Source organism: Sapajus apella, unplaced genomic scaffold, assembly GCF_009761245.1.
Source record: "Sapajus apella isolate SASKATOON/1434 unplaced genomic scaffold, GSC_monkey_1.0 scaffold78, whole genome shotgun sequence".
In the NCBI taxonomy this organism is placed as follows: domain Eukaryota; kingdom Metazoa; phylum Chordata; class Mammalia; order Primates; family Cebidae; genus Sapajus; species Sapajus apella.
In genome coordinates this window covers 3,156,896-3,181,319 of record NW_022437018.1, presented here as the reverse complement: position 1 = coordinate 3,181,319, position 24,424 = coordinate 3,156,896, and the positions used below count along the sequence as shown (strand labels likewise).

Genomic DNA, 24,424 nt, shown 5'->3' with positions numbered 1-24,424 from the left:
TGCATTAAAGTGACTGGGCCCTAGAATTTACTTGGTTCATAAACTTATGAGCCGTAACAATACAGGATTGGTTTAAGGTACATTATGGTTGCATGTATGACAGTTATTTTTTATTTGGTTTGTGCTAAGCACCCAGAGAGCATTTCCCACAGTGCCTTAAAGGTAGTAGACTCAACTATTTATTGAATGAATTTAATGTATAATAAAATGCATTGCATTTTTTTTCCTGAGGATATCTTTGCCTCACATTAGCAAATCTAACTTTACAAAAAGAGAGAGAAGGGAAAGATCATGCAGCTATTTCAAGACTGAAGCATTAAAAATGTGAACTTGGAGGTCTTGTATTTTCTGGAAGTGCTATCATTTTCACAAGCCTGTGTCTCCCACAGGGTCCTTGCATTAGCTGTCTCCTTTCTCTAGAATAGTCTTCCCTCAGATTGTGCTTGGCACAGAGGACCTCCTCAGAGAAGTCCTCCCTGACCACCTAATCTCACTCACTTTCTATTACATCACTTTGTTTTATTTATTGTAATATATTACCATGTGATTATTTCTTTTTTTTTTATTGTTTATCTTCATCCTTATTGGACTAGAAGTATCCGGAGGTCAGAGGTCAAGCCTACATGTTTTCTGTTGTCTTCTCAGGATCTATTATAGTGCCAGACATTTCACAGATACCCAACAAATATTTTGTCCATTTGTTGAATTAATAAAGATCACGATCAGAGTTTTCAGTGTTATCCTAATGCATAGCAGCAATTTTTAATCTTCTGAGTCACATTTACCTTTCTGAATTGGATTAAAATTTTGAAACTCGTCCTTAATGAAAATTTACATACACAATTTTTACATACACAATTTTTTGCATATAATTTAAATTCATAGATCTCAGGGTAAGAACCTCAGCTCTAAAAGTGTGTATACATATATTAAGAAAATTAATTTCACTATTGAGCTAAATATCACCAAAAAATTAATTACTACAAATAAATTATCATAAATTTTAATTCTCATACTTTTACAGTAATCAATTACATGTTGCCTTTGGAGAATTTTGCAGCCCTCCATAGGAAAAAAAAGAGACTACCCATAAATGTTATATATTTTATTTATATGCTGGAAAGGATTTAGGGCTTACAGAGAAAGGATAATAAAAATATATACCGTACAGCAATATAAAATATATTTCAAATAAGTGAAAAAAAATGAGTCAAAGGAAAAAATAAGGCTAAGAACATAAGATAGAGCCATGAGAGAGATTCATACTCAAAATTTATGCCATGAAATTCAACACTCTTGCTAGAAGATAGTAACAAATTTTGTTCTCAGTTTTTTAGCAGCCAATGCAAAGGAGAAAAAAAAACAGTTATGCCTTGCAGAGGATCATATTTTATATATACTTATACACGAATATACTATATATTTATAACACAAACTGCCTCTTAAAAGAAGAAAGCCTGAGTATTGTAATAGGGAATAAAGAGACATATTTCTGGTGTTTTGTTTTTGGCACGTGCCCTTGTAGCTGAGCCTGAAATAACCCATTAAAAAATGCTTTAAAATGACTAGCACTTTGGATGTTTATAATAATTAATGTTTTATGGCTTATTGTAATTTTTGTCAGCAGTAGACCTTTGGAAGGAGACCAGTAAGGAGATATGGAGCTGGTGCAATTAAGACAATGGGTTTTCTCCATTTTCTTACAGCCCCTCTTTTTACCTAACCGAGCAGAGAGACACTTCCCCTTCATCAGCCCACCATTTCTATTGTTACACACTATTTAATAAAATGCCTGAAACTCAGAGAGGCATACACCTAGGATATTGACTAAAGCGAGTTATTCCTGCTAACCTTAGTTTCCTTGGATAGGAGTCTATCTGGGACTTCTACACCTTCTCTCTTGGAGACAGCAAATACAATAACTTGTTTCTTAGAACATTATGTGGATTTCTGGCATTCTCTGAGGGGCTATAAATGGATCACATTGACAGCTTTATTTGTCATTCTTAAACGGAATGTGTTTTTCCCGTTTGTGTTAGATCAAAATCAGACGGCATTTCTTATTTCAATGTGGAGTGTTTTTACTTTCATAATTGCAAAAGTGCATTCATAACTGATACTATTATAATTTACAAAATTTGTGTTTCATGATTTGGGGGCATGAGAAAAATGTGACTGAGGGAAAATCTTGTGCAACATTTGAGTGTCGCCTATTTATTGAGATCCTGATACAGTTGCTAGAATTCTGTCACCATATGGAAGCAGAGACAATTATATTGCATTTGATGACATGAATTTTAGAAGCTAAGATATAAAAAGGCATATCTAGCAGAATATCTACAATCCAGACACTCAGGCATTTTCGAAATCTCTTCTGTCCTTTATGTCCCCAGCATGTCTGTGGTCCTTGTCCTCCTTTCCTCCCCTTGCAATGACTTTTATTCAATATGTGCAGTAGTCAAAATCAAGATAATAGGATTGGAAAATACTACTTTCGTATCTTAGCACATATATTATATGATAAAACCAGTTGCACCTGCCCAGGTGAAATTTTTCATTCAAAAATTCTAATCATACCCTTTCACCCACTACTAAGCCTGAATGAGAGAGGAAATCTTCCTATTTTCATTTCTCACATCCATTCAAAGTGCTCAGTGCTCTTGTGACTCACCCCAGTTCTGTGCAAAATGTATCCCTGGCCTGGCATTTAAAAATCCAACTCAGGATTTTAAAACACCAGGCCAGGGGTACATTCTTCTCACTAAACTTATGTCTGTGTTTATTTTCATACTCATTTCACACACTCATACTTTCAAAAAAGTTGTCTTTAATGATAACCTACTATGTGTTAGTCACTGAATTGCATCAGATACCCCCTGCCTCCATTTGGCCTATGGACTAGGAGGGGAAGACAGACAGTAAAAGAATGATACACATGAATATGAAATTGAAACTGTTCTAAGTGCTACAAAAGAAAGATACAAGGTTCTGTGAAATGATATCCAAATGATGCACAGGCGTCAACTAGACTGGGCACACAGGCAGAAGGCTTGCTACATGGGGAAGTTCTCTAGCAGGAGACAGAACAGGCAGCATGAAAGACTGAAGGAAGGCCAGCTGCAGTGGCTCATGCCTATAATCCCAGCACTTTGGGAGGCCGAGGCAGGCAGATCACAAGGTCAGGAGTTTGAGACCAGCCTGGCCAGCATGGTGAAACTTCCAACTCTACTAAAAAAATTCAAAAATTAGCCAGGCATGGTGGCATGTGCCTGTAACCCCAGCTACTTGGGAGGCTGAGGCAGGAGAATTGCTTGAACTGGGAGGCGGAGGTTGCAGTGAGCCGACATTATGCCACTGTACTCCAGCCTGGGCGACAGAGCAAGACTCCATCTCAAAAAAAAAAAAAAAACTGAGGGAGGGCCACAGTGTCTGGACTACAGAAGAGGAGCGAGCTGCTTAAGTCTGGAGATGTCTTCAGGTCCATCCTGTGGAAGCCTTTTCAGCCATATCGAGAAATATGCCTTTATCCTAGGACCAGTGAAAACATTGAGGGTTTTGGTTGTTTTTGTTTTTTTGGGGAGGGGGAGAGCTGTAGTTAGTTACATCATGAATTTTACATTTTGAAAATATATTTCTGGCTACCATGTGGAATATGAGCTGGCAAAAGGCAAAAGTGTGCCAATAAATGAAAGATTTCAGTAGAGAGATAGTGATACCCCGGCCTAGAGGAGAAGGGTGAGGTGTTAGTGACTTCCGAAAGGTGAATGGATTCGAGAGATATGTAGGAGGTAAAATTGACAGGCAACCTTCTGTGATATTTATGTGCACCCCATGAGGAAGTGTCAGGGACCACTGGAGGAGGAACATGTGTGTGAACACAGATGCTAAGTTCAGTGTTGGACATGTTGAGTTTGAGATGTCTCGAGACATCACAGGAGACAGCAGACAGACATTGGATTGTAGATGTGGCGTTTGTCAAAGATATAAACTTCTGACTCATCTTGACATTCATAGATCTGGAGACAGATATGATTGCTTAGAGAAAGATAATGAAGCGAGTGGTGGAAGAGAACACTGAGACCAAAATGCCTGGAGGAAATCAAACCCATATTGGCTCAGTAGTGAAATATGAGCCCACAGAGGATGAAAGAAAGAAAAGCAAAAGGAGCAGAGGGAAACCCAGGGATTCCTGGGTCGCGGGTGGGCAGAGGAGCAAGGGTTCTAGGAAAGTAGCAATGATCAGCTGAGGTGAAAGAAGAAGATTGAGAAATGTGTGTCTTATTGAGCACAGATGGTCAGGAGGGAATTATTTTTGAATTAAAATAACAAGAAATTGCTAAGTGATATGTACAGGAAATATGGGCATAACTGGTTCTGTCTGTCATCATGCCTGTTTGAGAGTATTTTACATGTTCATGTCTTGCCTCTGTCTCAAAAAGCTGCTTGAGGAGCAGGCAAGATAGAAAAATCATTGGCCTATTGGTAACCACTAAAAAGAGAGGGAAACTAGGATGGAGTTTGAGCATAGAACAGTCTGAGGTTCTGAGGTATGAATCAGAGTGAAAAGATTGAGCCTGCATGCCAGAGTATTGTACGAGCACAGCCCCACCTGTTTCTCCCACCAGTGGTGCTCCTATGGCCAGGGTAAATACGACAAATGTCACAAAACCATGATGGTGCTCCTATGGCCAGGGTAAACATGACAAATGTCACAAAGCCATGATGGCTCACCTCTCCCACCTGCTTGTATTGCTGTGCGGGGGAGGGGGGTAGCCTGAAACGTCACAGAGCACATGCTTGAGGACTTCCATAAACTGCAACCTCAATTTCCCTTCCTGCTCCTGCTTCAACACTGAAGTTTGAGCCCCGCCCAGAGTAGGGATGGAGTGGATGTCACTGTCTCAGCATAGGGAACAAGTCAATAAGGCAGAGGTTAGATTGAACTGCTGCGAGCTGCCATTGGGAGGTAAGAGAATAAAGGTGAGCATCTGTGATTATTTGCAGTAGTTTGCCCATGAAGAGGAAGTGAGAGATTAGGGGGCAGCTGGAGAGAGATAAGTCTGAGTAAACATTTATTCATTCAACAACTATCAATCTATCTTATATGTACCAGGTATTAGGACAGGCACCAGGAAGACATTTTCTGTCCCTCGCGGAAGATATACCATAAGATATGCCATAAAATAAATTCATGTTATAATCTCAAATGCATTTTGCAATCTGATGTATTAAAACAAATGCAACATTTTTCCTCAGATGTAAATACTTACTTGATTTTTAGAAAACGGTCAAGTTTGTGTTTAAGAAAGAGAAAAATAACACATCAGCCTCTACTGTTTTCTCTCTTGCTCATTTTCTCTTTTCATTCTTTTTGTTTCTCAAATCAGACAGTCTGGCTGTTGTCACTTAGTATTCAAAAATATTTTCCAAAATGGTGTCCTTAAGCCTGTGTTCAAAGCCTATCACAGTGCTATTTGACTGAAAAACATCCTTTAATCTCCTATTATTTTTAGAGCATTGAATATTACCCCATGGAAGTTAGAAATGTGAATAAAAAAAAGATTTCCCTAGCTAGATTATAAACTTCCTGATAGCAAAGGTACTGCTGGGCGTGTAGCTATCCAGAATAAAGCCAGAGTACTATAAATGCGACTTTCGTAGGAGTCGCAATTAATGATCCTTGGTTTGTAGAAGAGGAGGGTACAATGAATTCTTAACCAAGGATTCAGGAAGAACCTTGAAGGAGGTGGTATTTAAACTTGGTATTAATTTATGTATCCATCACATCACTGTTCACAATAGCAAAGACATGGAATCAACCTAGGTTCCCATCAGTGGTGGATCGGATAAAGAAAATGTGGTGTACATGCACCGTGGAATACTTCACAGTCATAAAAAAATAACAAAATCATGTCCTTTGCGGCAACGTGAATGCAGCTGGAGGCCATTGTCCTAAGTGAAGTATCACAGAAACGGTAAACCAAATACGGCATGTTCTCACTTATGAGTGGGAGCTAAACATTGGGTACACATGGACATAAAGATGAGAACAAAAGACACTGGGGACTACTGGATGGGGGGAGGGGCACGGGTTGTACAACTACCTATCGGGGACTATGCTCATTATCTGGGTAACACGATAATTCAGCATCACGCATTATATCTATGTAACAAAACTGCACATGTATGTATCCCTTGAATATAAAATGAAATTTGAAATTATATTTTTTAAAGAAGAAAATCTAAGTTCCTTGAAATAAATATAACTGTGTGTTAAAAGTTGAGTATTTCAGACAGCAGAAAGCTACCAACCGAGGTCTCGGAGGCAGGAAACAACTTCTGGCAGGGGTTGGGGGTGGGGAGGGTTTGATAGTGAGGGAGACACTTTGGTATGACTAGAGAGGTTATGCCGGAAGTGGTAAACGTATTGATCTCAGATCTTGGAAAGCTGTGCTGAAAAGTTTTTTCTGTAGAGATCTGTTTAAGAGCTGTTAGATGTTTTCAAGCAACGGGAGAAGTATGAGGTTTAAGAAAAAGACTTGAAGCACCTGGAAACCTGGGAAATGATGGAGATTGGAAGCAGGAGTACATTCGATGAGAGGTCATTGCCTAGAGAGGAGGTGGGAGACGGTGGATGAGTTTCTGAACTATGACAATGACCTTGGACATGTCAATGGGAAATAGGGCTTTTTGTGTGCAAGGTGGTTATCATCTAATCATTGGATGTGTGTTGTGGGGACTAAGAGAATGAAGATGATGCCAAGCGTTTTGAACAAGGGAGAGTGGTAGTGCCACTGATTTTAAGGAACGGGGGTGAAAAGCAAATTCAGAAGAGGATGGAGGTGAAGATCTAGTCCACAAAAGCATCCAAAAAGATATAATTTAAGCTATAGATGTGACTAAAAATGCTGAGAACCTTGTGGAAGGCCCACGTTTAAGGAAGGTGGAAGAAGAGCCAAAAGAAGAAAATTCAGGGGAGTTTCTTGACATGGGAATTGAGGTTACAGGGAAACTGAGAAAAAGGTGGATTTCAAGGAAGAGTCCTCATGCCGTGATTTGTTTCACTGATATAATCACTAGGTTGTGCGTTTTCTCTTTCTCTTCCTTTCCCCACGGAGTGGCCCCACAAAATGGGCTGTACAGCTGTCCGTTCTGTCTCACATCTGGGTCCACACTTCATCTTCGTAACTCTGCCCTTACTCATTAACGAGCAGCCACTGGCCTGGAGCCACCCGCAATCAAGGATTTCCTTCAGAAACTCCTTCTCACTGTTGAGAAAATGGCTTTGTAAAGAAGCTGCTTGTGTCTTTGTTAGAGAGGCACAGAAAGGGAAGAGAGCTGGATGATTTGCTAATTGGGAGTTACTGGGTTTAGATTTAAGATTTTCCTAATTCAAGCTTCAGTTTGTTTCTAGGAGTAATACAGGTTTTATAGAAATAATAACTACCTCCAAGCAAAAGTACTGTTTTGCCCTTCAGTTTTTACATTGGGTAGTCAGTCCTACTCATAAAATAGTCCATTTTATCTCAATGTCTCTATATCAGGTTTTCCATGAAAAATTTCTCAATGAATTTTTTATTAGGAGGATAAAATATTTGGCTTCGTTGGAGGAAGTGATATGTTTTCTCCTAAGAATAGGACTAACATGGTTTCTCCTAAGAACAGGACTTTGTTTTCACCTAAATTTCCAAGAAATTCAAATCCAAATTATAACTTCAACTTCAACTGTGTTGACCAGTATATATGTCATATATATATATATATATATATTAAATTTATATTTCATTAATTTCTTGGAAGATACCTCAAATCCTCAAGGTAAAAAGAAAGTCAGGACATAAATAAATAATCTTACTGTTAACTAAATTCCTTTCCAAATGTTATCTCATTTGACTGTCAAAACAGTCCTACTGAGTAACTGGTATTATTATTTCCACCTGGGAGAGGAGGGCAGCGTCTCCAGGAAGTTAAGGACTTAAAGTTCACTCAGATGAAAACTATGAGTGAGCTTTGACCTCAGATATTCTGTCTTCAAAGGCAATAGCCATTCCAGCTTTCTTTGCTCTAACTTTTGTAAGCAGCAGGGAGATTTGTAAATGGCATGTGGCTGGCTGGCATATTTCTCATTCTCATGAGAAATAATCACTGACATGAGATTATTGTTTGAGTGGTTTACTTCCTGATAATGAAACATTCCATGCTTGTGTCTCTTTCCTAGGTTTTATAATAATCAAGAAGCACATGAAAAGGCCTCTTCATCAAGCATTCTTGACTAAGTTATGAAAATGGAATTGAAGTTTATTTTCCCCCTCCACATGGTGAGTAACTATTAATTTAGGTGACAGAATTGGCTTTCCTTTTTCTTATAATATTTAACAAAGAAATGGAAAAGCATCTGTGTAAAGATGGTATGACTTATGAATAATATCTAGATTGTCTTCAGAATGTTTCACAAAAAGTAGAAATATTTCATTTTTTTCGTTCAGTTATGGGTTTTATAAATTCTAGTTAAATATGTTTTATCTGGTTTAGAATTTGAGTCATTTGGACCTATATATGAGTTTTGATTACTAAAATAACATAACTCTTCTACTCATTTTATACACACTTGAAATTCTTTAGTGCATAGCGTTTTGAACAGGAAATTGACATGTGGACTCTGAAAAGTCATGGCCATATACAAGGAGGATTTAGAAATGACCAGATTGCTATGCGTGGCATTTCTTTCTCCCAGATGTCTTAGCTTGGAGCATCCACCCTTTTCGGCCTGGGCACTGGATGTCTTTAATTAGAAATCTTATTAGAACTGGAGTCATCCCAAGTGAGTAAAATCAGCTTTTGAAAAAAGGTCCACAATACTGAGATTTTTTTTCCCCAGAGTATTTGTGCCTAAAAAAGGTAAAATTATTTGAAATGGACAGTTTACCCTTCTTTGTCCACCCTTAAAATTATTTGTTATTTTCACTCTTCATTGTGTTCTAGTTTTCTTCATATGTTTATACATTCTAATGAGTACTTAAAAGAAAAGCCCTCTGTGTGTAGCTGTGAACATTGTAAAATTTCATTTATGCCAATGAATTAAGATAGTGGAGATATCTGAATTTATGGGAAGGCTGAATTATAGATAACTCTTAAACAAATGTGGCTTCTATTACCTTTAACTACATATACTAACTTCAACAAAACATTATAAAGTAGAAGTCCTTAAGGCGACCTGTTATAATAAATCATATGAACATTTTGTTATTAGCATATAGATTGGATGTATGCAGGAACTTGTGAAGTGCCTGAGGTTCCTTGAAAATTGTTTATTCGGTGTCTAAAAAGTGTACATAAGACTGAAAATAAATGTTTAAAAGACCGTATATTATCCACCTATAAATAAAGTATTTACAAAGCAAAGGTAAACATCCACCCAGCTCATGAACAAATTATCAGAAGATTTTAAATTTACTGAAGCCCCAAATTAATGAGATATTACCATGTGTGCATAAATGACTTAAAGAATAAAATTTGCTGATCCTTCTCTCATATGGGTATTTGTGCTAATGAACCAGGATCCTATTTACACTATTAGTCCCCAAAGTAATTGCTTATTTGAAGAAGTTCTGTCTTATGGGTTTTCAGTTAATTAAATCTATTTGCATTTTGTGCACACATTTCCAATTCTCAAGCCCTATGTTTTATAAGCCAGATTCAAATACATTCAAATACATTCAAATAATAATATCTCTCATTAAGGCTGTAATCTTTCATTTTTAAAGGAACATTCAGAATAGCTATATGCATAAAACACTTATTAATAAAATCCTATCAATATTTTAGAAAAGTCAATCCATTAAATGTTATTTTTTAGTCTAAATTTTCCCATTTGTAATGGTGATTACTATACTGAACAGACTTCCAGTCTCTAATGTTTCAGTTAATTTATTCAGTGATTTTTTTGTTTGATTTTGCATGTCAGTTTTTAACTTCTAATATACCTTTAGAATTACAAGCACCCTTTTCAAGGTACGTGCATATTCAATGGATCTTGCCTATTCAATTGGAGCAAAAATATGGAGCAAAACTTTTGCAATTTTACTACTGAGGAACAGAGTACAATAATTCAGAAAGTTAGAGAGGTTTTAAATGGCATAGTTTTCAGGTAGTTGTCAAATATTTGACCAAGAAGTTGGGAATTAAAATATATAAGTGATAAAAATTGTAAACGTCTTCATTAGATCCAAACTATGGAAATCTTTCATTGCTTCCCTACCTTGGAAGCTTGAAAAAGATACTGTAATTAGGAGGTAGAAGAAACAGAAGGACAGGCCAGAAGCAGGGCAGGGCCTGGAAGCTCGTCAGGGTCCAGGCCGTGGAGTACAGCAAGGCCAGGCATTGGGACAGGCACCCAGGGGCACGATTTGGAAAACAGGTTTAAAGTCTAGTTTTGAAATCATGCCTTACTAAGCTATCTTTAGGTGGTTATTACATGCTCATCAAGTTCAGTCTTTAGGTGTATTAGAGTGCATCTAGGTCTATTTCTCTTTGCAAAGAAGATGTAAAATGCAAAATCTGAATACATTTAGGTTCAAAAATTCCAGCCTAGTATTATGTCTGAATCAATAAAGAGTAAAGTATGCAAGATAAAAAAAGAAAGAAAGAAAGAAATGATATTCTAAAATCAGGATAAGCATGACACATTTTATTCTTTTTACAGAACAATATTGGACAATAATGTGCTTTTGTTCTCATCTTAACATGGGATTACACCATAACTATAAAAAGGAAAACAATTTTTGATTCCCCAAAAAACTCATATGTCTTATAATAAAATAAGCAAATTTCATTCAGTTAAATGTTATTGATTCATTTAAGCAATGATCTATGTAAAGCATAATACCAATATTCTCCTAAGAAGATATCATTTTCACTGAAATCGCCCTAAGGAAGCATTACTTCTCATTTAGAGAAAGTAGGGATAAAACACATGTATTACCATTTGTATAAATTTTTAATACTGAATAAAATATTAGTATTTAGCTTAATATTGATTCCCAACATAATATTCCTCCATAATGGCATGCTAATTGGTTAGAATTAAATCAGACAGATTCAAGAATGCTGAGAATAGACCATCTAGCACTTGTAATTTTTTTTCATTAGTTTACAGAATTCCAGTTAAAATGGAATTAATCTGTCAGATAAAAGGCTATGGAACAATATAAGTTCTGTGCCGTGTGTCATGTGCACTGCCTTTCCGTGTCCCACTGCTGGATACCCACCGTAAGATATACAAGAGAAGGAGTAGAACAAGGGAAAAGAGGGCAGATGAAATTCACATGAAATTCACATGTGAATGTCAACCTCAAAAATGTAACTATGTTCCAGAGTGAGACAGTCTACATGCATTATAGCTCTGTAACTTACTATCTGTGAGATCTCAGGCATTTTACATAAGTCCCTGGAGGCCGCAATTTCCTCATTAGCAATACTAATCTAATGATAGCAGCCTCCTAGAGTCCTGGAGGAGGTAAGACAGAGGTTCTCAATAGGAGGAGATTTTGCCTGCCAGGAGACATTTGGTAATGACTGGAGATAATTTTGGCTGTAACGATTGGAGGGAGTTAGTGTACTGCTGGTATCCAGGAAGGCCAGGTATGCTTGCCAAGCATCCCTATGTGCACAGGACAGCCCCCAACAACAAAGAGTCATCTGGCCCAATAAAATCAATGGTATCAAGGTTGAGAAACCCTGGAGTGATGTGAAGTAATATATGCAATGAGCACAATGCCTGTTACACAGTACGCCCTCAAAAGTATTAGTAGAATTATGTTGTTATTGTTGTCATTTGAGAAGGAACTCTGTATCACCCAAATGGCATCAGTGCTGAGTACTATCAGCAGTTCAGCAAGCCCATCCCAGTACAGTTAGTCCTGCCTATCTGCTAAGTTATCTACTTGAAGTGGCCAATATATAGGAGCCTTTAGGAGTAGAGTGACCCACTTAAAACTTGACTAGTCTAGAAAGCCCATGGATATGATTATACCAAAGTTCATGGGCCACCATTTAATTTCTCAGAAATTAGTTATTTCTTCTCAGAAATTGGAAGAAATAGAAAAAGACAAATAAAAAGTAACTTACAGTACCAAACGACCATTAACTTTTTAACTTCTGCTGTTAGTGATGCACCAGGAGTCCCTGATGATCATGTTTACTTTATAAAATAAGCTTATATTTGGACAAATAGCTCAGAAATATGGTCTGATTAATATAAGATCCTGATTAATTGCTTATATGATACATGAATATTATCAATTTCAAAACCAGTTGAATGCATCAAAATAGTTTTGACTTGATGCTAAACTCTTTTAAGGGGGAAAAGTCTTGCTTAACGCAAGAGTTTTGAGGTCAGACATGAGTTTGCATTTTAGCTGTTCAACCTTCAAGCTGTATGACCTTGGATAATTTACCTAATTTCTCCGCACTCAGCTTCTTCATCTGTTTAATGGGCATAAATTTACCTCGCAGGGTTCTTGAGAGAATTGAGACACAAAGCATTCGGCATATATGAGAAGTGAGTAAATGAAAACAGTTATTATGTTCATCCTCTTTATTGTTTTGACTTTAAAGTAATTCTGGGGACCTTGCATTGCCTTGGAGTTCTAATCATAGCCTTCTCTTCTCATTGAAAGAATGATAACTGTGATGTTAGGTACTTCTAACTGACAAAGAAACCTTAAATTACATTCATTACCTCGATAAACAAAAATCTTAGACTCACTTCAAAAAAATTCATTTCTGAAGAAAAAAGAAAACTTACATGGTAAACATGGAATTTCTCAGTAAGGATATTTTCAAGGAAATGGCAGATTTCCAAACTTAAAGAATGAATTACGTACACATCTTTCTAGCATATTTTAATATAGTTGATAATCCACTTTTTAATTAGCCACCTAATTATAAATCATTAGAAATTTCCCTAGGTGAATGTAGTAACCTACTTCAGAGAGGGAAGTGGCTCTTTGAATGGGCACTCCTACTGTGAAATTTGACACTTTTTCAATCCCAATTTGTTCTAAACTTAAACAGCTCGGGAAAGATGGGAAAGAGCTCTGTTTCAAAACCTAATCATCACTACTGCCAGGAAGGTTGAGTATAGGGCTAATTTCTAAATTTACCTTTCATCAATGTTTAGATTTCTCCTTTTGCTTTATTCCCCAAGAAGACCCCACTTTGTGTGTGTGTTCCCATCGTTCAGATGTTCTAAGTTTGAAAATAAAAACATTTACAATTAATCCAAACTCTGGGTCCCTTCATTTATCTTGGTGGTATGCTTTCTGCTTCGCTGCTCATGTTTCCCCAACTCCCAACTCTCAATTACTAAAGGACTCATAGGTACCGAACAAGAGCATCTCAGTGTCATAATAGGCACTTGTTTAATTCCACAATGAAGACAATGTTAAGGGGGGACATTTCTAATCTATTCCTTAGCATGCGATGCTTGAAGTTCCCAAAGTTTAATCATTTTTTAAATTGTATGTTCATAACCTTAGTCAAAAATGTGTTCAACTTACCAATTGGTGCTGTGGACATTTATTGATCTTTGTATTGAATTCTCTTTTCCAGCCAGTTTTAGCTTTGTGTAGTTACAACTTTAATATATTGCATTTAATTTTAAACTATCACCCATCATTAATGTCTTGCTTATATTCATTAAGCTAATGCAAAGAGGAGAGTTGAACTGTTAGTTTTAATGAATTTAACTGATCACTTTGCTTCCACCCTTGCCTCCTACACTCTATTTTCAATAAAGTATAAATTATATCATTTTGCTCCTTGATCTCAAATCCTCTTGGCTCCTGGTTTCACGCAGAGTCAGCCAGCAGTGACCTCTCTGACCTCACTTCTTTCCAGTTCCTCTCTCTCCCATTCTACTCTACTCCAGCCACTCTGCCAGAACACATAGTATGTTTCCACCCCAGGACCTTTGCACTTGCTGTTTCCTCTGTCTGGGACACTTTTCTTCAGTCACACATCTACAACTTGCTCTCTCGCCTCCTTGAAGTCTGTTCAAATCTCGCCTTCTCAATAAGATCTTCACTAACTACCCTTCTAAAAATGCTGTCTCTTCCCAGACTTCCTAGTTCCCTTTCCTGATTTATTTCTCATCGTGATACTTGCCAACTTCTGATAAATGATGTAATTTCCTCATTGTTACAGTCTTTCTCCCTCCTCTAAAACCTAAGCTGCGTGCAGGCAACGATGGTTGTTGACTTTCGCTGGTGTATCTCAACCATGTACTCCAGTGTCTGGTATTGGTAAAGTTGAATTGAAGTCGAATTGCACCCTTTTCCACCTCATTTCTTTTCTCTCAGAGCCTTAATTTGCCATTCATCAATATAGTGCTTGTATATTCTAGTGCTCTGCCTTTATTATAGTTTGTTTAGGAAAACTGTGATTCCCTTACCCACATCTAGATTTATGAAATGGAAGGCATGGTTTCATTGTATTTTCTTTTGACCATTGATAAACTTTAACTAGGTAAGTTTGCATTTTAGCCATATCCCTTTCCTTATTATTTTTCCTATTGGGCAAGGACACTGTCATTACCAAAATGGTAAATTTACTGGGATAAATTAGATTACTGATCAAAACACTCCAGGGTAAATCCTGAGGCAAAAGGAGGTAGATACAGATGAAAATGGCAAGCTCCATAAATAATTAAATGAAAAAACAAGTGAGGATTAGTTTCCTTTGAACCTAGGTACATTTTTCCTAGCACACGTGTTCCTAGTATAAATATTAGATACCTACCTACCGATGACAAGAAAGACACAAATATAATTCATGACCAAAGATTAGTCACTGTTTATTATTGCTGGTGACACATGATACATAGGGGGAGATTTGGCAGTGTTTCAGACATCTCCAGCCAGCCATTTATCATTTCATAGAAAAAGAGGAGATATTTCTATATGAATGGCCTCTATAAAAGGAAGCGAGTGGAGGAATGTCTGATACGTTTCATCATTGCTTATCAAAGGAACATTGACAATGTTAAAAATGTGCTGAGTGGATTACAGGTTTTGTACAAATAGATCTTCAAAATAAAAAGACTCTATTTAAAAAAGAAGAAGTAGAAGAAGAAAGGAACTATGTTCTACGTTGCTCAGCTCTCTTTTGTGCCCTTGAATGGCATTTCTGGATGGGAGCTGAAAAACAAAAGCTTGATTTATCTCTAGAGCCAGTAACATTTTGAGCAGCTTGATAGCCTTGGGACCCTGCTGACTCACAGCCATGCTGCTGCCCGAGCACGGGTTTACACTGCAGATCATTTTGATGCAATATGCGGAGACCCAACACACCCACTCTCACTCCCAACTTAGCATTTATTCTCTATCTCAGTCTATAATGGAGACTAAAGCAAAGCCCAAAGAAGGTGAATAACTTCCACTTGATTGAGAAATTCAAACCCATGTTCCCTTTGTTGCTACTATGTCTATGCAACTGGAGACATAAAGCCCTTTGGGAGAAGACCTTAAATATGGGGTTGAAGATGTGAACAGCCAGGAACTTTGTCTTAGAAATGGTGGGAATAAGTCACTGAAAAGCTGTTTTAACACGTCCAATAACTTCTGTGATGCTTTGCAGAATTCTGAAGACACTATTAAAAATTAAATAAAAAGCCTCAGCCCGGTTTTGTGTATGCTTCAATAGACAAAAACATATATTTAATGCAGAGGGTGTTGAATCTGAATTAGTACAAATATTATTAATTTAATGTTCATACTGCATTTTATGGTTTATAAACTGCTTAGCAATAATTTTATACATTTTTCCTCACAGCAGCACTGTAAAATATATCAGCATTTTATTTTCTCATTTTATAGATGAGGCAACCTTTAATAAGTGATCTATTTCTTTCCTGTGCATACTGGTTAATGGGTAAATTATTAATTTATGTCTACATGAACTTCATCATGCGGAGTATTTATTTTAGTGTGAGTTGGTATTTATTTTACCCGCAAAGCATTACAGTTTCCAATTATATATGCATGTTTTAAAGGCAGTAAAGGAGCCACCGGTAGTTAATGCAACATTAAGTCAGAGATTTTAAATCCACAGTAAATTCTGAGTTAGGGTATTTAAATCAACCATTCCTTTTTCACCCCCTTGGTTCATGTGGGTGAGAAATGATCCTTCTGTAAAATGGTCACGTGCCACCTGGGGATTGGGACAGAAATGATGTCTTGAGATTTACAGAATTTATAATATTAATGGCAAAATAAAGAACCAAGTGTTTATAACTACATTTGGTGAGAGCAAAGTAAACAAATCTTATCATTTGCCTCTGCCTGTGGAATAGTTTGTGATTGTGAGGCATCATTTTTGGTCTCTTTCTTCTTTCATTTTCTGCCTTCATTTCTTCCTTTAGTTTTCATTTTTTTGAGATAGAGTCTTGTGCTGTCACCCAGGCCATAGTGCAGTGGCGCAATCTCAGCTCACTGCAACTTCCACTTCCTGGGTTCAAGCCATTCTCCTGCCTCAGCCTCCTGAGTAGCTAGGACCTCAGGTGCACACCACCACACTTGGCTTGTATTTTTAGTAGAGATGGGGTTTCACCATATTGGCCAGGCTGGTCTCGAACTCCTAGCCTCATGATCCACCTCAGCTTCCCAAAATGCTGGGATTACAGGCATGAGCCACCATGCCTGGCCTGTTTTCTTTATTAATTTTTGCATCAGTAAAATAGTTGTCTGAGCTGCTTGTATGAAGGAACATAACTAACCATACATAAGTGGCATGTTAAGGTTTCATTAAAAGGGCAACACCCCCTAAAGCTGTCATTGGCATTATTTCTCCAAACTGCATTATATTATATTGAGCTATAAGTAAAATTGCTTCTTTCAAAGTGTATAGTACTTAAAGACCAAGATTCTCAAAATGCTCCCTAAGCACTGACTCAGCTAATACCCTTCTAATATCATTCTACTACTCTAATCCTACAATTTAGAGAGGAAAAAGCACCAGAAGTTTCATTTTATTCTAAGTCAAATTTTGTTTAATTAGAAATGTGCCTTCTTTCCATGATATTTATAATATATAATTCTCCTTCATTTATAGATCTCAAGACTCTTAAATTTAGCCAATGAAGTTAAGATTTTAAAAAATTTATTGCAAGGAATCCCTGCCCTAATTCCACATTCAAAAGTTTCTGATAAAGCCTAAAGACTGGCTTGTTAGCTGAGCTGTCAAAGGCAGATGATTTAAAACACATTTTATGTGTTAGATATTAAACTCTTTCTAAATCCAGAAATTCTCTTTCAAATTTAAAATGTATTTTTGAAACCAAGAAGTATTTACACATCCAGAACATGCTCTGATATGAATTTAAAGGAAATATTTTTATTATAGAACATTTTGTACATAGTGAAATATAAAACTCATTACATTAGATCTACCAATAAGACAACATATTATCAAGTAATATTTTTAAATGTGTGATTTCCTATTGGGTCTACCGGACAATATCTGCTTAATCGGGACATAGAGGTTTTAAAAACTGAATCTTTAACACAAGGGGCATTACTGCAGAGGAATGTCACTGAAATATTCATTTCTGACTTCTTGTGTAGAGACTGACTGTAAAAGGAACAAGATAGGCCTGTATTTCAGTGTATAGTTTCCTAACTCAATGTTAGATACACTTGACCTTTGAATGGGCATTGTGGATTATTTTTATATAATGAAGGCTTTTACTATATGTATATAAATAGGGAGATTTCAGCCATCTTACTCTTCACAATAAAAATAGAAAAGAATATATACATATATATATATATAGTCAAAAGAAGCATTTCAGATATTTGAGCACAAATTAAATATATGAAGTACATAAATTTTATCCTTTGAAAAAAAACTTTCCAGCTGATAAAATATCCTGATGAAATGTTGTTACTGCTTTCCTTACGTGCCACCGTTGCAGTATCTAGTACCCCTGGGCTTTTCCTAGTCCAAGACTTTTTCGATGACATTTATCATTCCCATTTACATTTATGTGACCCATATTGCAGTTTCTAAATTGGATATATCATTTTCCCCTGAGAATTTCATGTCCTTACCTAGCCTTACAGGAGAACTGTGATTTTATATCACTTTCTAGTGCAACAATGAACTGACTGGGCAGAAAACCAGATAAGGCTCCTCCCTTCCACTTCCTCATTTTCCAGCATCCTCTTATAGATCATGAGGTGCAAGTGAGCATCCCGTTATTGTCAATGTTGGACTGGGCTTGATTCCCAGGTTCTCAGTTTTGTAATCTCAGAGCCTATTATTACAGCGTTTCTGTTTTCATTGATTGTCATCTTTGTATATTATTCTGTTAGCTTTTGCCAAAATGAAACATTTTTAAGAGATGCTTATATGGAAACACTAAAAAATCATTTTGTTCATGCTAAGTGAAAACACTGTATTCCTTTTCAGAGATAATTTATATATATTGAGGTATTCATGATTTTTCAGATCGGCACACGGAGTATGTTACTTAAACTCCATCTTGCTTCCATATAAAGTCAGCACAGCACTTCATCAATTATTGCCTAGTTTTTCCATGCAAGCTAACAAGTAGCATTTTAGCTTAAAATTTCAGCATTTAGTCTACACATCACTTAAAAACTCTAATGAGTGAACGTGCTTATCCATTAGAAATTTTTTTTATTTGCTAGTGCAAGTACAGAAAAGGGAGATTCAAAAGGGCAAGTGCAGGCAGTGTCTTTCCAGCAACTGATAGGATAAGAAGATTCTGGGCCAGGAATACAAGACTCTGGACCATGTAGCAAATGTGTCCCTGGTGAGAGAAAAATGCATTAGGTTGTCATGGCCTAAAAACACCAGGCATTTACACTTCCAACGAATTCCCCTGGTTATTTCTGAACCCAGACTTTCTTGGTAACCAGTTCATTGATTATGACTCTCCTTCCCATATACTTGGATTTATATCTGTAGCTACACCTTTAGGGAAAAATATAGAAATCAGTCAGTATAGCTCATTAGCTTGACGGATATATTTTATTGTAAATTGGTATATTGGCATGCTGCTATAAGAAAGCATTCTAATTAATGTGGATGTTATTAGTGAGGTCGTTTTAAGATCATATAGCTCTCAACCACATGTACAGAGGTAGAAATTCCATTTCTGGAACAAGAGACAACATTTGCTTATAAAAAATATAGTCATCCCCATACATGCCATCGTGATGCCTCTCTACCCCCCGGAAAAGAGAGAACTAATGTTTATAAGAGATTACAGTCAGTTTACCAATATCCTCAGAGAAATAAAATCTCTTGGCCGGGCACGGTGGCTCAAGCCTGTAATCCCAGCACTTTGGGAGGCCGAGGCGGGTGGATCACGAGGTCAAGAGATCGAGACCATCCTGGTCAACATGGTGAAACCCCGTCTCTACCAAAAATACAAAAAATTAGCTGGGCATGGTGGTGCGTGCCTGTAATCCCAGCTACTCAGGAGGCTGAGGCAGGAGAATTGCCTGAACCCAGGAGGCGGAGGTTGCGGTGAGCCAAGTTCGCGCCATTGCACTCCAGCCTGGTTAACAAGCGCAAATCCCTCTCAAAAAAAAAAAAAAAAAAATCTCTTCTGCTGGTTCATTCAACCAGTAAATAATTAGAGGTGACATTAAAACTCAGTTCTGACAGATGTCCTTTCAACTAAACGTGTGTCTTCGCCTAGAATCAACTACTAACAACATGCCCTGACTAGGAGAAACAGATGAGAGTCCTTTGGCTGCTAGAGAACAAATACTGATCCTATTGGTTACTTCTTCTAAAAGAGTCTAAACCCAAATCCCATACCTAAGAGATGAGTGTTCTGTACAAGCCTCCCAATCTCTGTGGATGTGTGGAAAAATCTTGTCTAATCATTTAGCCAAGTATATTTTTTGGAGTCTGATTTTAAAATGAAGGGCAACACAAAGATATTTTGTTCATAGTAAACTTAAGCATTCCTTGTATTCTCCTTATCTTGGAATTTGAAAAGCAAAAGAAACTATAGTAGTTTTATGAGTCAGATTCATAGTTGTCTTTCGTGTCTATTCATATCTCTTGATTTAGTTGGGGTGTGTCATTAGTCATGAACCCGGTTTCCATTATTACATTTTGTCAATTGAAAGATTTGTCAAAACAAAATCAGTTTTGTTTCCAAGTATATATTTATATTATTTACATAAAGCTAATTTAAAAACAGTTTTAAATATGTATTTGAAACTGCTGGAAAGAGGGGTGACAACACTCTTAACTGATTTTAAACTTAGTGATGCACAGGTAAAATATTTTAGATTTGGACCACACACATTAGGTATTAGAAGTATTCAACTTCATGTTATGAAGATAGAAAATTCTGATGATTAATTTTTTTATCCTAAAGATTAACAGACACCCAATGGCATTGATTCAGTCATTTCAATTTAATTTAATAAGGTCATTCTTCCATCTTCAGGTAAACTATTTTGCCTAAACTAGCTTAAACATTAGAACCTTTACTTTGAGAAAAGATCATCATCAAAGATAAAATTTTATCAGCTATATCAGGAGCTCATGTCAGTGGTTCGTGTCCTTCCTCACTTCGAAGAAATTCTTCCTAACATATAACTCAAGTCAGCCCCAAAATGGCCCATATGTTCTCATCTGCAAGTAACGTAGTACTAAATTACTTTGCTTATTCTTGATTTTTCATCCTTGTAATGCTTGGTTTGAATCCATGTTCTTTTCCCATTATCTCAGGCCTCCAGGTTTCTTTTAGCCTAGCGTTGCTTCATGAGCCCTCTGTGTTACTGATGACCTTATCTCAGACGTCTGTGTTGCTTCTTTTGAATATGAAACTCAAGAGTGTTGCCCTTCTCATTTTAGTTCTGATATTTCTATGATGTAATTCCTAAATTACTTTTTTCAGAATTCTTTCAGAAATGATGTACTAATTAAAATTAAAAAAAAAAAAGAAGGCTGCCTCAGAGAAGGCTCAAATAGAGTTTATGCTAAACATTTTAAAGACGAAGATGGACAATTTTCTCTCTTGGATGCTGTTCTGAATGCAGACAGAAAGATAAACTAAATGACCCCCTGATGATCTACTAGCTCTGTGATTTTGTAATAATCTCAGCTTGTGACATCTCATTTTCTCTAAGCACTAAAATCTTATCTGCCCTGAGACATGAGAGTGTTTAACAGATGAGAACCTTTTAATAGAGGAAAGATTCTGTTTGTTTTCTCAGAAGTAATTTTCTTAACAATTGCTTACCTTTATATTTGAGGCAGCCCATATTGAATCCTTAAATCCAGAGAAAATCATAAACAAAAAATTAATGCATACTATATAATGATATGCAATCGTTCCTTGGCTTTGGCCTTTATTGCCTGGCATTAGAAATATTGACTTCTATAGTCATGGTTTAAGGATTCATGAGTGCCATTTTTTTCAACCTAAAATCATTCTTGCTTTCGATGCTGCAGCTGTTTCTATATAAAAGGGAAGTTTTGTTAGCATCAGGGGATACTTTGCCTACAAGTAGGCTAACTTCCAAGCAGGGTTGCCATAGAACAAATTGCATTTGACAAGGCTGTCTGGTGAAGATTAAGCAGTAGTTAGATTAAGCCGTTCTTGAGCTTGCCATTTAATCCATCACTACTGGTATTGTGTACTAAGCCGATGATCATACTTAGAAGCACAACAATTAGATTATTAGTTTTTCTTTTTTAAAAAATATACTTTAGTTTCTGGGATACATGTGCAGAACATGCTGATTACATAGGTGTACACGTGCCGTGGTGGTTTGCTACACCCATCAAACCGTCATCTACAGTAGGTATTTCTCCTAATGCTATCCCTCCCCAGCCCCCTACCCTTCAACAGGCTCCTTTGTGTGATGTTCCCCTCCCTGTGTCCAGTGTTCTCATTGTTCAACTCCCATTTATGAATGAGAACATGTGGTGTTTGGTTTTCTGTTCTTGTGTTACTTTGCTGATAATGATTGTTTCCAGCTTCATCCATGTCCCTGCAAAGGACATGAACTCATCCTTTTTATGGCTGCATAGTATTCCATGGTGTATATGTGCCACATTTTCTTTATCCAGGCTATCATTGATAGGCATTTGGGTTGGTTCCAAATCTTTGCTATTGTGAACAGTGCTCTAATAAACATACATGTGCATGTGTCTTTATAATAGAATGCTTTATAATCCTTTGGCTGTCTACCCAGTAATGGCATTGCTGGATCAAAAGGTATTTTGGTTCTAGATCCTTGAGGAATCACCACACTGTCTTCCACAATGGTTGAACTAATTTACACTCCCACCAACAGTGTAAAAGTGCTCCTGTTTTGCCATATCCTCTCCAGAACCTGTTGTTTGCTGGCTTTTTAATGATCACCATTCTAACTGGTGTGAGGTGGCATCTCATTGCGGTTTTGATTTGCATTTCTTTAATGACCAATGATGATGAGCTTTTTTAAATAAGTTTATTGGCTGCATAAATGTCTTCTTTTGAGAAGTGTCTGTTCATATCCTTTGCCCACTTTTTGATGGGGTTGTTTGTTTTTTTCATGTAAATTGGTTTAAGTTCCTTGTAGATTCTGGATATTAGCCCTTTGTCAGATGGATAGATTGCAAAAATTTTCTCCCATTCTGTAGTTTACCTGTTCACTTTGATGATAGTTTCTTTTGCTGTGCAGAAGCTCTTTAGTTTAATTAGATCCCATTTGTCAATTTTGGCTGTTGTTGTCATTGTTTTTGGTGTTTTAATCATGAAGTCTTTGCCCATGCCTATGTCCTGAAAGGTATTGCCTAGGTTTTCCTCTAGGTTTTTATGGTTTTAGGTTTTACATTTAAGTCTTTAATACATCTTGAGTTAATTTTTGTACAAGGTGTAAGGAAGGGGTCCAGTTTCAGTTTTCTGCATATAGCTAGCCAGTTTTCCCAACGGTATTTATTAAATAAGAAATCCTTTCCCCATTGCTTGTTTTTGTCAGGTTTGTCAAAGATCAGATGGTTGTAGATGTGTGACATTATCTCTGAGGCCTTTGTTCTGTTCCAGTGGTTTATATTATCTCTTTTGGTACCAGTACCATGCTGTTTTGGGTACCATAGCCTTGTAGGGTAGTTTGAAGTCAGGTAGCATGATGCTTTCAGCTTTGTTCCAGGGTTTTTTCTTTTTTTTATTGTAAATCTGTTTAAGTTCCTTGTAGATTCTGGATATTAGCCCTTTGTCAGATGGATAGATGCAAGAATTTTCTCCCATTCTGTAGGTTGTCTGTTCAGTTTGATGATAGTTTCTTTTAGGATAACCTTGGCTGTAAGGGTTATTTTTCAGCTATTTTGGAACCACTAGAAAATTTTAGAAATAATTTCTACAAATATAAAGTGAAAAAATAGACCTCTCATATATCAGATGGATAATATACTTAACTCAAATTCAGGTGTAATGTTATTATCAAATGATAATGATGATGATAAGAGTGTTCCATAAAAACTAGCTACCCTGAGCTAATCTGTGGCAAAGCTTTATATGTATTATTTTCATTGAATCATCACAAAAGTTCTCTGAAGTTTTACCAAAATAAAAATGGTGAGTTATGCATATATTCTGGGACATTTTTTCTGATACTGACTTTAACTCTCCATGAATATTTTTACAAGGAGTTGTTTATCATTCAGTTGATTATTTTTTGTTATTTTTTCCAACTGCAATTTAGATGATATAGAATGAACACAGAAAACCATAGCATTAATCTTGAACTGTAAAAGCCCTATTTGTATTGTGACACAAATATAAACATAAAGCAAGCAGAAAAAAAGCTATGTAAGCTCTTTTCTGAGCACGGTATTATTGAAAAGTATTTAACTCTTAGGTGGTTTGGTAACTTTTCTATTGTGCTTACTATAAATGCAAAAACAATTATGCTACTGTCCAAAATGATTCCAAAGTTTCATAGTGAACTATTTTTATCAAAAATTTATTAGTTCATCAGGCAAATGTGAAGCATTGAACTTAATACAATTACCAAGATCCATGAAATACAGAATTAATATTCAATACAGATCTGAATTATGTGGATCAGTAAATATTTGATCTAAGGAACTAAAAAGGAAAATGCATGTTATCATTAATATTCCTGTCTCTTGAATAAATACATGAGTGGAATAATGAGTTTATATACCTGAAGAAAGTAGGATTTAGTTATGCTGAATATAAGCTGTGACTACCACTCAAATCACCGAAGCCCCTCTGTATTCAAATGAGGAAGCATTTTTAATATAAGAAAATTGCAATAGACTTGTAACCACCAACAACCTATGTTATTATTATTATTATTATTATTATGGCATTGACAGAAAGGTTGCTATTTATTGTTACAGGCAAACAATCAGTGATCAC

At 36.5% G+C, this 24,424-nt stretch overlaps 1 protein-coding gene across 7 annotated transcripts in view; it reads left to right on the top strand.

The window, feature by feature from the left end:
* RHOBTB1 (Rho related BTB domain containing 1) overlaps nt 1-24,424 on the top strand; it is a 127,878-nt gene that overhangs the window by 6,415 nt on the left and 97,039 nt on the right. For all 7 annotated transcript variants that reach the window (XM_032252553.1, XM_032252562.1, XM_032252555.1 and 4 more), the window contains exon 2: nt 8,219-8,318. The gene's annotated coding sequence lies outside the window, so the exon portion shown is untranslated. The remainder of the gene's footprint in view (nt 1-8,218; nt 8,319-24,424) is intronic.